Source organism: Balaenoptera ricei, chromosome X, assembly GCF_028023285.1.
Source record: "Balaenoptera ricei isolate mBalRic1 chromosome X, mBalRic1.hap2, whole genome shotgun sequence".
NCBI classification, from domain to species: domain Eukaryota; kingdom Metazoa; phylum Chordata; class Mammalia; order Artiodactyla; family Balaenopteridae; genus Balaenoptera; species Balaenoptera ricei.
Genome location: NC_082660.1, coordinates 14,963,566 through 14,980,047, shown reverse-complemented (window position 1 = coordinate 14,980,047; position 16,482 = coordinate 14,963,566). Strand labels below are relative to the sequence as shown.

The following is a 16,482-nucleotide window of genomic DNA, read 5'->3' as shown; positions in this document are numbered from 1 at the left end:
TCCACACTCCTTCAGGGTGGACGTGATACACCCGCGTCTGCTCTATTAAAAGACACTAAGCAAACGGGAAAGCTCTATGTCAACCCTAGCTTAGAATTCAGGTCATTCCCAGCCTCTGAAGAGGAGACTAGACGCCTTCATATGAATAATAAGCTCTCTGGAGACCCTTAGTTCCACCCAGTAATTTTCAATGCTTGGGACAGGCATGAGCCACTGTCTCATATTTCCAGTCCTTTGCAGAGTCCTACAGAACCCACCCCCCCCCCCCGCAAAATTTTTAATTGCCCTGGCATTAACACGGTTTTGCTGGACCTAAACTCTCAGGACATATGAGTTGAGCTAGAGAAGAACTGCTTCTCAGTATATAAAAAAACAGGATCTCCTTAGTCCTATGCCATAAATTAGGCTGTTGGAAAGGAACATGGTAGCTCTTTTAAGTCACCAAGATATGCTTTGGAGCTGCACTTATGCAACAGGAGAAAGGCAGCTACTTAATAAACCTCAGATGGGGGCTTCCATTCAGCTTCTTCAGTCCACCGATTTGATTCTATTCATTCCATGATGTCCCTGATATGCTTGTATATTTGCATTCACGATCTAGTGTGAGCTCTTTACTTTTGCTTTCACTTTAATCTGCATCCATGAATTACCCACAGATACTCAGATCTCTAAATCATAGGGTGAATTAAGGTCATGGATTAAATTAGGACTATGACATTGAAGGTGAATCTCTTAGAGCAGCTCTTTGTAATAATTTGAGGGGCTCCCAGGCCCATATGAAAAGCCCACAAAAGCAGTAGACCCTCTTCCCAGAAAAATACACCTATAGACAACATTTTGCATATAATTGTGTAGACCCCTCAGGTTAAGAATCCACAACTCATACCCATAAAAAAAATAATCCCAATGAGACGTAAGAGGCTAGGGTGGGAGGAAGGGGAGGGGCAGAATAATGAAGAAGGGCAAGTCCCAGGTGAGCAGCCCCTGTGTTAGTTGAAGTGACATAACACTAGCTGCTGTAACAAACAACTCTCCAAATTTAAGTGTCTTGACACATAATGGTCCTGGCCAGCGACTGAGTGACTTTCCCATGGCAAGTGAGTTACTCAGGGACTCAGGCTTCTTCTACCTTGTACCTCTACCATCCTCCAGAGCCTCAGTCCTGTGCAAACAGCCAGCAGGAGGAGAAAAACCATGGATAAGGTACATTTACTTCTTCAAAATCCCAGCCCAGAAGTGCTGCCTCTCACCTCCAGTCATATTTCACTGATGGGAACTGGTTACAGGGCCACATATGGATGGAAACGGGGCTGGAGAATGTATCCCGTGTCAGGGTAGCCATTTCCTAGCAACAACACCACGGAAAGGGGAGCATGAGCTTTTGGTAGGCAGAAAGCTATATCTCTTCCTAAGCATTGCATGCAAGTGAAATCAGGTTAAAATAAATGGCAAGGATGGCCTTGAGAGGGAAAAGAAGCCACCAAAAGATATTATGAAGTCCCAGGCATGTGTACAATAGGGCAGCTGTGGCTCCACCTTATTGGTAGCAAGTAAGTGAGATTGCAGATAAATTGCCTTCCAGTCTCAGAACTTTCTAGAACCAGATGGTCTAGCCCCTCCTTCTCTCTAGCTCTATCCTTCTTTCATCCTACTTCTAAACAAAAGTGCCAGTTCAGGAGCAGTTTCCCATTTATAATGGATGCTTTGTACCCATCCATCTGAACCAGAATTTGGTTGGTTAATTGAAAAAAAAAAGATAGTTAAAACAGGGAATCATTGAAAAAATGGTATATACAAACTGTAGATATTTTATTTAACTTAAAACATGTAAATATACATTCATTCACTAAACTTTTGTTGTATAGCCAAGTCATTTTCTTTGAATATAAATCTGCTGATGGGAGATACAGGCTTTCCTTCTCTCATGAACTGTCCCTAAAATGCACTGTCTGTGATTTCCAGTTTTGAAAGTGGAGCAAGAATGTAAGACATTTGTGAAACAAGCTCAGCACATAATCCTCCCAATTTTTTAATGATTTTCAATCTTTTACAGTTGTTTGGCACACACATAACTCAACAGTAATTTTTGTCTATTTTTAAATTATAGTTAATTTATCATGTTGTGTTAGTTTCTGGTGTACAGCAAAGTGATTCAGTTATATATATGTGTGTGTGTGTGTGTATATATATATATATTCTTTTTCATATTCTTTTCCATTATGGTTTATTACCGGATATTGAATATAGTTCCCTGTGCTGTACAGTAGGGCCTTGTTTGTATCTGCTAATCGCAAACTCCTAATTTGTCCCTCCCCCACCCCCTTTCCCCTTGGATAACCGTAAGTTTGTTTTCTGTCTGTGACTCTTTTTCTGTTTCATAGATAAGTTCATTTGTATCATATTTTAGATTCCACATATAATAGATATCATATGGTATTTGTCTTTCTCTGTCTGACTTAGTATGATAATCTCTAGGTCCATCCGTGTTGCTGCAAATGGCATTATTTCAATCTTTTTATGGCTGAGTAGTATTCCATTGTGTATATACGTACCACATCTTCTTTATCCATTCATCTGTTGATGGGCATTTAGGTTGCTTCCATGTCTTAGCTATTATAAATAGTGCTGCTATGAACATTAGGGTGCATGTATCTTTTCGAATTAGGGTTTTCTCCAGATATATGCCCAGGAATGGGATTGCTGTCAATAGATTATATGGCAACTCCATTTTTAGTTTTTTAAGGAATCTTCATACTGTTTTCCATAGTGTCTGCACCAATTTACATTCCCACCAACAGTGTAGGAGGGTTGCCTTTTCTCCACACACTCTCCAGTATTTAATATTGCGGACTTTTTAATGATTGCCATTCTGACTGGTGTGAAGTAATACCTCATTGTAGTTTTTATTTGCATTTCTCTAATAATTAGTGATGTTGAGCATCTTTTCATGTGCCTGTTGGTCATCTGTATGTCTTCTTTGGAGAAATGTCTATTTAGGTCATCTGCCTATTTTTTGATTGGGTTGTTTTTTTGTTATTGAGTTGTATGAGCTGTCTATATATTTTGGAAGTTAAGCCCTTGTAGGTCGCATAGTTTGCAAATATTTTCTCCAATTCCGTAGGTTATCTGTTCGTTTTGTTTATGGTTTCCTTTGCTGTGCAAAAGCTTATACGCTTGATTAGGTCCCATTTGTTTATTCTTGCTCTTATTTCTATAGCCTTGGGAGACTAACCTAAGAAAACATTGCTATGATTTATGTCAGAGAATTCAACAGCATTTTTAGCTACCCGTTACTATTACATCTTTCCAAAATTTTCAACTTTGTTCCTGTAGAAACGACTCCTTTTTGCATTCATATTTCATTAATTCACATGTTGTATAAATCACTAAATTTTAATAACAAGTACAGCTGGAACAATCATCATAAACAGCTTTGGAAGCAAACACAATCAACTCTTAGTAAGTGTAGGACCCAGCTATTGGGAGCAGAAGTGTATGCTGTATTAGAGTGTGGCTGTGAGCATTCAGTGGGCCATGGACCTCAGTCTTTGTGTTTTGCAGAAGGAATAGGGCGCCTTGGCTTATTTGGTGTGGTCACCAGCCTCCAAGATGACCCACAGCGAGCCTTGCCTTTTGGTATTCACACCCTTGTGTAGTCTTCTCCCACAGTGAACTCGTGGTTGGTCTGTGTGACCGTTAGAAAATGGCAGAAGTGTCAGTTGTGTGACTACTGAGAGTAGGTCACAAAGGGTGTTGGGACTTCTGCCTTAGTGTCTTAGATCCCTCACTTTGGGAGGAGAGGCCATCATGCCAGCAGCATTGGCATCACCTGGGAGCTTGCTGGAAGTGTAGCATCTCATGCCCCACCTCAGGCATCCTGGCCAATCTGCCTCGTTCTTGTTTGCTTTAATAAGGCAAATTCATCAAAACCCAATGATGTTTTCACACTGCTTGAGGGTATAGATATGGCTCCAGGGGAAAAACATACAGTTTTTCTGATTGCGGTATACCTATGACACATGGCTTCCCAAGAGGGTGAGAAGGCAGACTGCTGCCTCCTGTTATTTACATCCTGAGACTCTCCGTGGGGTGGCTGTGAGACAAGCCACTGTGAGCTGGAAGGCAGAATTTTTAAAGAGCAAACAGGAGACTGGAGAAGTCATTAATTATGTTATCACAAAAAATATTTGGTGCTTTTTCTTAACATTACAGCTACCATGCTGCTGGTAATGCCCTTTTATTTGTCCAGGGGGGTTTGCTCCCATTAGATTAGATTAAGTGTCTCATCTAAGGCACAATAACAGATTTGGCCCCATGCTTTAGCTGCTGGCTGTGGTTGACTGATACCCAAGCTTTTGACTCCCTGCTGAGTATCTAAGCGGTACAAGCTGCAGTCAATGCATTTAATCTACATAAAAAGAACACAAATTGCACATTAGCCTTTTTGAGTTCAGTAATCAGGTTCCCACACACACACCTCTCTCCCTCCCCCCACCCCTGCTCTACTGGACAATTTGAGGCACCCTTGTGTCACAAAAATTTTTTTCTGAGTCAGGTAAAAAGAAAAGTCTTTTGCATTTTAATTGCACTTGATCTGCTCATTGAATGACCCCTGTAATTTATATATTGTTCATAGTTAGTGCTTTCTGCAGCCCTGCTGTGCAGCTGATAACATAATTCACAGGCGTGCACCTTGGGCTCTGTGGGTAGTGGCTTGGCTTTTCCGTTCTTTCTGAGTTTGCGAAATTCTCTCGCTCGTCCTTCAGATTCAGGCTGCTGCAGCTGATGTCAGTCAGTGTCTGCTTATGCACGTGTAGCGAAAAGGCCACTCAGTGAGCCCCAGCCTTCTCCTTTGTTTACATTTAAAGATTGCCCTATCCTAGCCAGCCGCCTACACTGTTTGCAGATCAGCTGGCTGTTTGTGACGCCGCTTCCTCCAATCCCTCCCTGGATCCTGCAATGAACTGGCTTAAACTAGAGCTGTGAAAAGAACCGCAAACCCAGGTATCATGCTCTCACAGGCTAACTACAGAGGCAGTGACATACGAGACAATCAGTAAATACGAAGGGCATAATAAATAGGGAATGCAGAGATGGCTTTTTTTTTTGGTACATTAGATGGTTAGCTTTTGGGAAGTAGAGCCTTGTTATCTTGTGATTTGGAAAATATTCTAAGCATTTAAGGCAAATCTGTGGGAAATCGAAGTTCAGTTTTTACAAAATGTTTAGGTGTTTAATCATTTTATTTGCTTTGTAGTCACATTGAAGCTGTATTCCACACATTCTCCAGAAGGATAAATGACGGGGTTGAGTTGGATTATTTTGGCCCATCTCAGATTTTGCTTTAGTGGTTTTGCTCTCAGAAAGTTTGAGGGGTAAGAGGTTAGATCCTTGCCGCTCAGAGTATGGTCCGCGGTACATCTGCATCGTTCTCACCTGTGAGGTTCTTAGAAGTGCAGAATCTCAGGATCTGCATGCTAACGAGATCCCCAGGGGGCTTGCACCCACAGTTTGAGAGGCACTGAATTAGACAATCGGGTCTCAACCCTGGCTGCACATTCAAATCATCCAAAAACCTTTAAGAAAATACTAATGCCTGGGCCCCAACCCCGGAGATTCTGATCTGATTGCTCTAGGGTAGAACTAGGCACTGAGAGTCTTTACAACCTACTCACATGATCTAACATGCAGCCAAGGGCCATAATCACAGGATTATGCAAAATCTTAGAGAAGGATTCAAAACAAACAGTTCTAAGCCTAAATCAGTGCCCCACGGACATTTCCAAACCCCCCCCCCCAGGCTCCCTGGGAACCAGCAGGATTTTCAGTACAACTTAACAAGTATTTCTTCAGTGCCTCTTATGGGTACATCTTGCTACACTCCAGAGGTCCACTCAGACAAGCCAGAAGGCAAAATCACCTTGTGAGCGAGACAGAATTTTCTGTAGAGTCCCCTGCGCTGCGATACTGAGAGATCACCCCGCGCGTCTGCTGATGGCTCCATGGGGCTCTGAGGAGGTGGGTTCTCACACAGCTCCGAAACATGTTCCTTTGTAGAAGTTGTAGCACACACCAGTCTAGGCTCCTCACAACCAGTTTCAAAGAATCCCAATTGCATGGGAATGCGTGATTTACTCTTTTGACATCTTTTCTAGCATATGTTTAGCAAACTTGCTGATTTTTTTTTTTTTTATTAGAAGAGAGGCATGTGGCCCTTTGGAAAGGATTTTGGAATGGAATCAGAAGACCTGGGTTCGAATTCTTATTTCACCATGAAGCAGTTTGTTATAATGTCTGAGATTTACATTAAAATTCCTCACCAATTATGAGTTACATTGTGTGCCTCAAATTTAGGTCAAGCAATAACCCAGATGTGAATCAAGGATGAACACCCCAGGGCTGGTCTGTGGGCATTCTAAGCAGAGGGGACCTTGTCCAGAGGTTGCGACTATATCCATTTCCGCTATTGAGATCACACGGGTTTTGCTAATGAGCATAGCAAATGTCACAAAGAGGTTTTTTTTGTGAAATGAATGACTTGTTAATTAGCATGATGAATGACCTCTCACTGGTGAAATCACATGAATTCAAGATATGTGGACCTGCCCATATATTTTAGCAATACTCTCTACCCTTGCATGAACCAGGTGGAAGAGCCTAGTGACATCTATAGCTCGTACCCTTAGGGATGGCCCCCAAGAATTGAACCCTAAGTGGGCCTTGCCCAACCATTGGTTAGGAGGATTTCTTATTGCCTGATGCTGGCTGTAATGAGAACATAATCCCTGTCATGCTGTGTTGTGGTTGTTGTGTCTATTTTTGAGTAAACCTTTCATGCAAGGCAATAGAATATGGTTTGAGAATTGCTTTCTTCATAACCTTGTCCTGAGGCTGCAGTGGAGTAGCTAACTCTCATTCACTCAGACCTTTTCTGCGTTTACCATTAGCTACCAAAAATATTCTAATAGTTGAGAATGAACAAATAGGCATGAGTCAGCCGCAACCCAGTTGTGTGACCTTGTGTCTCACATCTAGCTGCTATATGTCTCTGGGTCTCAGTCATTTTATTAGAAAAAAACAAACAAAAAAAACTGGGAGGATCATCCTAAAGATTTTTTTCTGGCTTAAGGTTCTAAATTAAAACAAAGTCTAACATGAGGAAAAGTCAAACAGACCAAGATACTCTATGCTGCTGTAGATCTTGCTTTTGAGTCCCCTGCGTCCCCCTGTCGGGCCCCCTCAGTTGCATCCCATACCCTGTGACTCTTTTCAATAATCCCAAGCCCCTGGGAAACTTAGACCATGCTTGCCATTCTCTCTGTATGGTCCCAATTAAGTCTGTGGACTGTAAATATGGAATTCTGACAAGGCTCTGAATGTTGCTAAGTTAATAGAAATTTCTGGCAAAAAGCAGAGTGGAGGAGATGATACTTTACAGTCATCTTACTTAGCAGGCTCCTTTTGTTCTGAGAAACACTGGCAATGGGGTTGTTTCAGTTTAACATTTTTCTTCAAGGGAACCTAGCAGTGGCACTCATCTCCCAGTGTGTCTTAAATGAAGCATCAAGTCTGATGACCCCAAGGTAAGCCCTAGAAACTCCTGCTTGGTGCTTTGTGGGGTCAGTGAAGCTATTGCAAGAAGCAGACCCCAAATGGTGAGGCTCAGTCACTCGCTTGTTCCAGCAAAGGAAGAAGAGCATCTTTAACTGACCCGTTGGTAGATAGTTGTTCTTATTTCATCCTCCTAAACAGCCTTGGTATCTTTCTATTGTGGCTTCCCAAGGATTCCTGGCATGCAGCCTTTTATAGCTCCTAATGAAGCTATAGTACTATTTTCAGTCAAGATCTGTGGCATGAAACAAAGAGGGGACTTGACAGAGCTGTTTCCAGCGCAGTTATTGAAAATAATCTCAACCTATTGGGGCCAAAAATAACAGAGATCAAGACAAAGATCAAGCTATTGTTGCAATCTTGTGCAATAGCAGCTCCAATGAAAAAACGCTGGGCAGCAAACCAATGGAGACCGTTCATCTCAAAGATTTTTCCTTAGAAAAATTCTTCAGGACCTCTGGCCCCCAGCTCTGAAGTTTTGTTTTGTGCTATCTAAATGTTTGTTGGGTTTCAGCTTTGCTATGTGTTTTCTAAAAGAACTTACCTTTCTCTTAAAAGACAGTATAAAGTGAATGACGCATTAAGGGCTTCAAGTAGGTTGTGATTGCCTATTATTGTATCTGACTGTATTTTAAATAATGGGAATATTAAAGTGTGAGTATCAGAAGTCTTGGTTAAAATGTCCATGAAAGATAACCAGGAAGGGTTGATGGGTATTTCCTTAAGGTGATTTGTATTTTTAAAATCTAGTATTTGGCTACTAATAAGTTCATTTGTCTGCAGTTATATAAAACTAAAAAGAACACTTAGTCTGTTTCTTTGAAGGAGTCTGAATATAAAACCCCAGTGATCTTAATGTTTTCCTCAAACCAAATGCAGTGCTCCTTGAACTCAGGTCAAGACTTTTTCTTAGATAATACATGCACGCCAATGTTCGTAGCAGCACTGTTCCCAATAGCCAAGACATGGAAGCAACCTAAATGCCCATTGACAGATGAATGGATAAAGAAGATGTGATACGTATATACACAATGGAATATTACTCAGCCATAAAAAAGAATGAAATAATGCCATTTGCAGCAACATGGACAGACCTAGAGATTATTATATTAAGTGAAGTAAGTCAGACAAAGACAAATACCATATGATATCACTTATATGTGGAATATAAAATATGACACAAATGAAATTATTTACAAAACAGAAACAGACTCGCAGACATAGAAAATAAACTTATGGTTACCCAAGGAGAAAGGGGTGGGGGAGGGATAAATTAGGAGTTTGGGATCAGCAGATACAAACTACTATATATAAAATAGATAACCAACCAGGACCTACTGTATAGCACAGGGAACTATACGCAATATCTTGAAATAACCTATAGTGGAAAAGAATCTGAAAAAGAATACACACATACACACACACACACACACACATCACTTTGCTGTACACCTGAAACTAACACAACATTGTAAATTAACTATACTTCAATTTTAAAAAACACTATATATAAAATAAACAACAAGGACCTACTGTAGAGCACAGGGAACTATATTCAATATCCTGTAATAAACCATAATGGAAAAGAATATGAAAAAGAAAAAAAAAAATATATATATATATAACTGAATCACTTTTCTGTGCACCAGAAACTAATACGACATTGTAAATCACCTATACTTCAATTAAAAAATAAATTAAGGGGCTTCCCTGGTGGCGCAGTGGTTGAGAATCTGCCTGCCAATGCAGGGGACACGGGTTCGAGCCCTGGTCTGGGAAGATCCCACATGCCGTGGAGCAACTAGGCCCGTGAGCCACAACTACTGAGCCTGCGCGTCTGGAGCTTGTGCTCCGCAACAAGAGAGGCCACGACAGTGAGAGGCCCGTGCACCGCGATGAAGAGTGGCCCCTGCTCGCCCCAACTAGAGAAAGCCCTCACACAGAAACGAAGACCCAACACAGGCAAAAATAAAATAAATAAAACAAATTAAAAAAAAAAAAAAAAAAAAAAGAATTCTTATCATAAGGAAGAAAAAAAAAAAAAAAAAGAGTGGCCCCCGCTTGCCACAACTAGAGAAAGCCCTCGCACAGAAACGAAGACCCAACACAGCCATAGATAAATAAATAAATAAATAAATAAATAAATAAAGCATGACACAAATTAAGCAATGTGAATACTATCAAGCTTTAAAAAAATTAATTAATTAATTAATTAAAAAAAGAATTTCTCTTAGATAAACATTAAATGATTATCCACTATACGCCAATTACTGTGCTAGATTAGAAGTATACCCTCAAAAAATTGTAAGGAGGTACAAATACCCATTTGAGAACCACCAGCTACCACCCTGATTTTGAAATGCATGATCAAGCTTTGAGCAATGGGAAGTGCTAATGACAACCATCCAGCACCCTAAGAGACCAGTAGAAATGTGATGCAGATGCAGTGGCCTAGAGCTTGGAAGGAGGAGGGGTTGGAAGACTCAGGGGTTCAGCTTCTGAATTCACCCCATTCTCATCTCTTTCCCCTTGTTCTTCTGTCTCTGAGGACATGGGTCTCTAGTCAGGAGTAAGTCAGTGGGTCATTGCATTGAATGTCTCAGCCACGGCTGTACTTCAGAATCACCTGTACAACTTAAAAAAAATACAGATTCCCCAACCCCTGCCCAGATTTCAGAATCAGAATTACTAGGGTGGGGCTAGGGATTCCACATTTTTAAAGCATTCCCCTCACAATTCTGTTGCACATCCAGTGTTAAGACTTACTGGACATAGAACCAATGTATCCAGAACGTTTTGTGCTAAAGGGCCAGGGAGCCATGAAAGAAATAGAAAGCCAGGTCCCAGCCTACGAATGATTTCTCACAACCAGAGGGGAACTTTAGGGAGAGAACAAGAAAATAATAGAGGAAATGAAAGGAAAACAAGTAACCCAGAAGGAAGGCCATGGGATTGTGTGCTACATTTGCTGTTTCAGATGTTGGAAGTAGTATTTAAGCTTTTATATAAGCAACCTCACTGCTGATATTTGTAAGTCCTGGAACCAGAGTACAAGTAACCCAGAAGGAAGGCCATGGGATTGTGTGCTACATTTGCTGTTTCAGATGTTGGAAGTAGTATTTAAGCTTCTATACAAGCAACCTCACTGCTGATATTTGTAAGTCCTGAAACCAGAGTACAGATGGATGCCCAAATATATATCTAAATACTTAAAAGTTATAAAGCTAATAAACTGTTATTCAAAACATATCCATCCTCCTGCCTTGACAAATACACCTTTGCAAGACCTGGAAGACCAGGTTTGAATTTAAAGTTATTGCACTTCTTGGAGTTCCACACTGAACCATAATGGCACGGGGAGAGGAAGCCTGGGTCACCAGCCTGTAGCTCACCCACACATCTCTTCCCTCATAGACGCCACCTCCTGCTATAAGGAGCCTTGTGGGCACGTGGACCAATGGACTGGAGTGTCCACCTAAATTCTATTCACACGTCCCTGCGAACAGCTACCCCATGGCCTTACCTCTAGCATATGGTATTCATACTGGCTACATAATCTGCCTTTGGGAGGAAGGGCCCAGGGAAGAAGCCCACGCAGGTTCTGGAAGCTGGCTTGAGCCATCTGGCCAGGGAACTCCAAGGTTCCTGTCACGTAAACCATGTTCTAGAAAATTTTGACCTTGCTGGCTCCTCCTACATCCTGCAGGAAGGGGCCCAGCCAGAGTGGGGTTCTTTAATGGTCAAGGCCAAGGATAGGGCCCCTCTTGATGGGGTCAAAGAATAGCACTGTGTACAGGCAGGATAGTGGATGAGTCTTACAAACTATAGGCTTGGCCCACAGAAACATGAAAATCAGTGTGTGGAGAATAGTCCTAGAGAAAAATAAGTTTAAATTATTCCCCATACTTTTTGTCCCAGATGTGGGTTCAAATTTAGATCTACCAGCCACACTTGTCTCAGGGTTTTTAATCAGTTAGGATTAGGTTCAGATGGAAAGTAGCAGTAGCATTAGGTTCAGCCAAAAAAGAAAATAAAAACAGTGGCATAAACAAGATAGAAGTTTTTCTCTTTCACATAAATGTAAGCAATAAAGTCTACTGTAGCAGCTTTAGAATCAGGGTCACAGGCTCCTTGTATTTTGATGCTCTGCCATCCTTAAGACTTGGTTTCTACTTTGTGGTCCAAAAATGGCTGCTCAAGCTCCACCCATTACATCCATATTCCAGCCAGCTGGGAGGAGAAAAGCGTATCCTATTTAAAGATACTCTCCAGAATTTGTATAGCACACGTCCCCCTCTGTCTCATAGATCAGAACTTAGTTATGTAGCCACAAGTAGCTAAAACTTGCACCCAGATAAAAATGGAGATTCTGTTCTAAGGAGAGAAAGGAATTGGGTGACAACTAGCAGTGTCTGCCAAGGGACTTTTGACTTCAAACAATAGAAACTGACTCTGGAAAATTTAAGCAAAAGGAGAATTTACTGAATAGCTGTTGGGTGGTTCAGATATTTGATAGGCTGAGTAGGAGGTCAGGCTCTGAAAGTGGGCAAGTGATTTTTCTAGAACACCACCATCAACCCAACCCTCAGAGCTGCCAACACCACGACTCTAAATGCTGCCATCGATGCTGTGTATAATTTCTCAAATGTCCCTGCAGCTTGGCATCATTCTGTCTAGAACCATGCTACATGTGGCTAGTGGTGCCATATTGGACAGTGCAGATGTAGGACATTTCCATCACTGCAGAAAGTTTAACTGGACAGTGCTGTTCTAGGCTCAAAGTCCTAGGCCAAGGCATCAAATTTGACAAACTAGTTTATGTGCCTACCTCTGGGCCACCAGGAGTACCCCCACCAAGATGCAATAGAACTCATTCAAAATAGGAAGGGGGTTTTGATGCTGAGCAGCTAAAAAAGCAGGAAATGTCCTCTGCACACTTACTGACAGTGTGATCTTGGGCTAAATACTTCTCTAGCCTCAATTTTTGCATTTGTACAATGGAAATAATGATAACTGCCTCTTAGGATTGTTATAAAGATAAAAAGATATGAAAACTACTAGGACCATCGGGGTTAATAGAGTGTTAGATATAATGCCTTGATTGGACCCTGGTTTGAACAACCAGCTGCAAAAGACATTTGGTAGACAATTACAGGAAATTTTAATATAGAGTGAGTGTTAGATAATATTAGGGAATTATTGTTAATTTTGTTAGGTGTGATAATGGCATTGTGATTATATAGGACATGATAAAGTTTTTAAGGGTAAAATATTATTATGTCTCTAATACTAATTCTAAATACAAAATAGATGAAACAAGTATGACAAAATGTTAATTATTAAATATAGATGATAGGTAAATGGATGTTATTCTCCTTAGTCTCTGTTATTTTTGACTTTTTTTTCATAATTTATTCAAAAAAGAAAGACAAGTACCAGGTTCATAACAGGAGTTCAATAAATGTGAACTTCTCTTCTTCTCTCCATCTTAGGGACCTCAAGTTTTCTCAAAACAGTTGGAATGCTTCCCATACTTTCCTACCCAGTATGCCCCACTTTTCCCAAGGCTTCACCTACTTAAAGGCTTCCTGCCCTTTTTGTGACAGCGTACTCTCTGTATCTGCAGAGACCTTTGAATACAAGGAGTAGTTTGCCCAGTAACAGAAGGAGCCTTGCAAAGAGGCACTTGTTGACAGCACTGATACTAGATTCGAAGTTTTCCCCCTTGTGCCATAGCAGGGGTTCAAAGAAAGAAAAGTCAGTATACCAGTGTTTGTTTTCACATTTGTCGGATCAGCCCCCTTTCCTGATGTCTAATCCAGAAAGAAGTGGTGTCGGGAAAGAGAGGGATGTGGCAGCCCATTTTTCATTTTTAGTTGAGTCACTTTTTCAGTAAATGTAGAGGAGAAAGGGATAGAAGTTTGGAAGGTTTGAGTCATCTCACAAAGATCAATAGTGGGAGACGTGGAAATGGATCTAGAGTGGACCGCCTGATTTTCTCTCTGAGTGGCAGTGAGAAGTGACTTCTCAAAAACGTGGATTGTAAAGCATTTGGTAAATAAACAGCAAACTATGAAGGCTAAATAATGTCTTCGTGTAGTGTTGAAATATCAACAGTTTCCCTGTGTATGTGAGATTAAGTCAAGTGGAATGCCAGCCTCCTGGCCAAGATCATCAGTGCAAAGGCAAACTAACTCATGGTACAGGATCTATCTTTAAGTACCGTATGCAAAAACATCAGCTTTGTACACAAGAAGCAAGCATCTTGAGGCCTATAGCCACTCTCAGTATTAGGGCTGATAAATTAGTGACTAAATAAGACAGCTAGTTTTATATTTGGCACAGTAAGTGAAACAATGAATAATGGCATTTATTTTTATTTTTTAAAATAAATTTATTTATTTATTTATTTTTGGCTGCGTTGGGTCTTTGTTGCTGCGTGCCGGCTTTCTCTAGTTGCAGCGAGCGGGGGCTCCTCTTCGTTGCAGTGCATGGGCTTCTCATGGCGGTGGCTTCTCTCCTTGCAGAGCATGGGCTCTAGGCGCGCAGGCGTCAGTAGTTGTGGTACGTGGGCTCAGTAGTTGTGGCTCGCGGGCTCTAGAGCGCAGGCTCAGTAGTTGTGGCGCACAGGCTTAGTTGCTCCGCGGCATGTGGGATCTTCCCAGACCAGGGCTCGAACCCGTGTCCCCTGCATTGGCAGGCGGATTCTTAACCACTGAGCCACCAGGGAAGTCCCTGAATAATGGCATTTAAAAACCAAATTTCCCCCTAAAACAGTATCTTTCAAAGTTTAACAGTGAACCTTCTCCTTCCAGCAATATGGTGGTGGTGGGGTGGTGGTGGGTGTGTGGATGGTAGAAGGAGTGCTCTGAGGAACTGTCCCACTGCATAGCAGCTATGTCCTGGATATAAAACACTCTTCAAGGCATTTCTGCTCTTGCACGTAGTTGGAGAGATTCCCAAAGGATTCCGCAATAGCTACCCGCCAAACAAAACCTAATCCAAACCTGGACCAGAGCAGGAAGCCTTAAACTGCAAGCAGGGGTCTTCCCTGGTGGCGCAGTGGTTGAGAGTCTGCCTGCCAATGCAGGGGACACGGGTTCGAGCCCTGGTCTGGGAAGATCCCACATGCCGCGGAGCAACTAGGCCCGTGAGCCACAACTGCTGAGCCTGCGCGTCTGGAGCCTGTGCTCCGCAACAAGAGAGGCCGCGGTGGTGAGAGGCCCGCGCACCGTGATGAGGAGTGGTTCCCACTTGCCGCAACTGGAGAAAGCCCTCGCACAGAAACGAAGACCCAACGCAGCCATAAATTAATTAATTAATTAAAAATAAAAAACTGCAAGCAGTAGTTGTGGAGGGGAAATGCCCTGGGAGTAGATACCAATAGCAATACTTACAGGAATACTGAGATATGGACCAGGATTCAGGTGGGCATGCTGATCCTGGGACCCGTTTACTAAGCTAAGAGCCTCACAGTGGCCAAAGTGGTCTTAGATCAGAGGTGTCTCCAACTTTCTGCTGAAGCAAATCCTCCTAGGAAAAAACTTCCCCAACTTAGACCTAGAGGACTCCCACAGATTAAAATCAAGCAATAAGCTCACAACATGCTAAGGCAAACCACCATGAGCCAGAGGTGGCATAAACAACATATAATAGATTTGGATCTCCACCATGATTGGACATACAGAAAATTTCAGACACAGACTACAGAACAGCTATGTATGAAGTGTTTAAAGACATAAAAGATGCAATCACACAGATAAGCAGGCAACAGTAGGCTAGGAGAAATAATCAGAAAGATTTTTTTAAATTAAAGTATAGTTGATTTACAATGTTGTGTTAGTTTCTGGTATACAGCAAAGTGATTGTTATACATGTATATACGTATTCTTTTTCAGATTCTTTTCCATTATAGTTTATTACAGGATGTTGAATATAGTTCCCTGTGCTATACAGGAAGATTTTTTAAATGGAGCTCCTATAAATAAAAAAACAATTATTGAAACAAAACCCCAAGCGGACTGGTTAAACAGTAGATTAAATCCAGCTGAAGAGAGGATTAGAAATTACCCGGAACGCAGCACAGAGAGGGAAGGAGATGGAAAATATGAAAGAGAGATTAAGTGATTGGAGGCTAGAATGAAAAGGTCAGACAGGAATGTAAATGGAGTTTCAAGCTAAGGCGGGGACAGGGGGAGGGAGAAAGAAGAAAGAGAGTGATTGATTTGAAGAGATAATGTCATGAATCTTCCGAGACAGATGAAAAATGTAATAACACATACACAAGAATCATAACTTATACCAAGAAGGATATTAAAAAAAAATGAAAATTCCTGCCTAAACACATCATAATTCAACTGCAGAACACCAACTGCTGAGAGATCTTAAAAGGGGCCAGAGAGAAAAGATGGATCATCCTCAAAGGAATGACAATTAGACTAACAGTTGCCTTCAACAACAATGGAAGTCAGAGGACAGTAGAATAATATTTCCCAATTGTTGAGAGAAAATAACTTACAGCTTAGACTTATGTGCTCAGAAGATCATATTTCAAGGAGGGTAAAATTAAGATATTTATAAATACACAAAAACCAAGGGATTTGCTACCAAAAAATCTTCACTAAAGGAACATCTAAAAATTATACTTCAGGAAGAAGGAAAATTATGTTGGAAGGATGATCTGAGATGCAAAAAGGAATGGTGAGCATTAGAAACATATATACATATGAGCAAACATGTAAAAATGTATATATATGAACAAATAATATTTGGGAAAAAAGGAATACTAAAGTTGAATTTATAGAGTTAAGAAAAAAATGACAAAAATAAACTCTTGGACAGTAATCACATATAAGTCAGGAGAGGGAAGTT

General features: G+C 41.2%; 1 protein-coding gene across 6 annotated transcripts in view; it reads left to right on the top strand.

Annotated features, from left to right (window-relative positions):
- The window catches only part of RAI2 (retinoic acid induced 2), a 397,723-nt gene that overhangs the window by 228,559 nt on the left and 152,682 nt on the right, over positions 1 to 16,482 (top strand). The window lies entirely within an intron of this gene.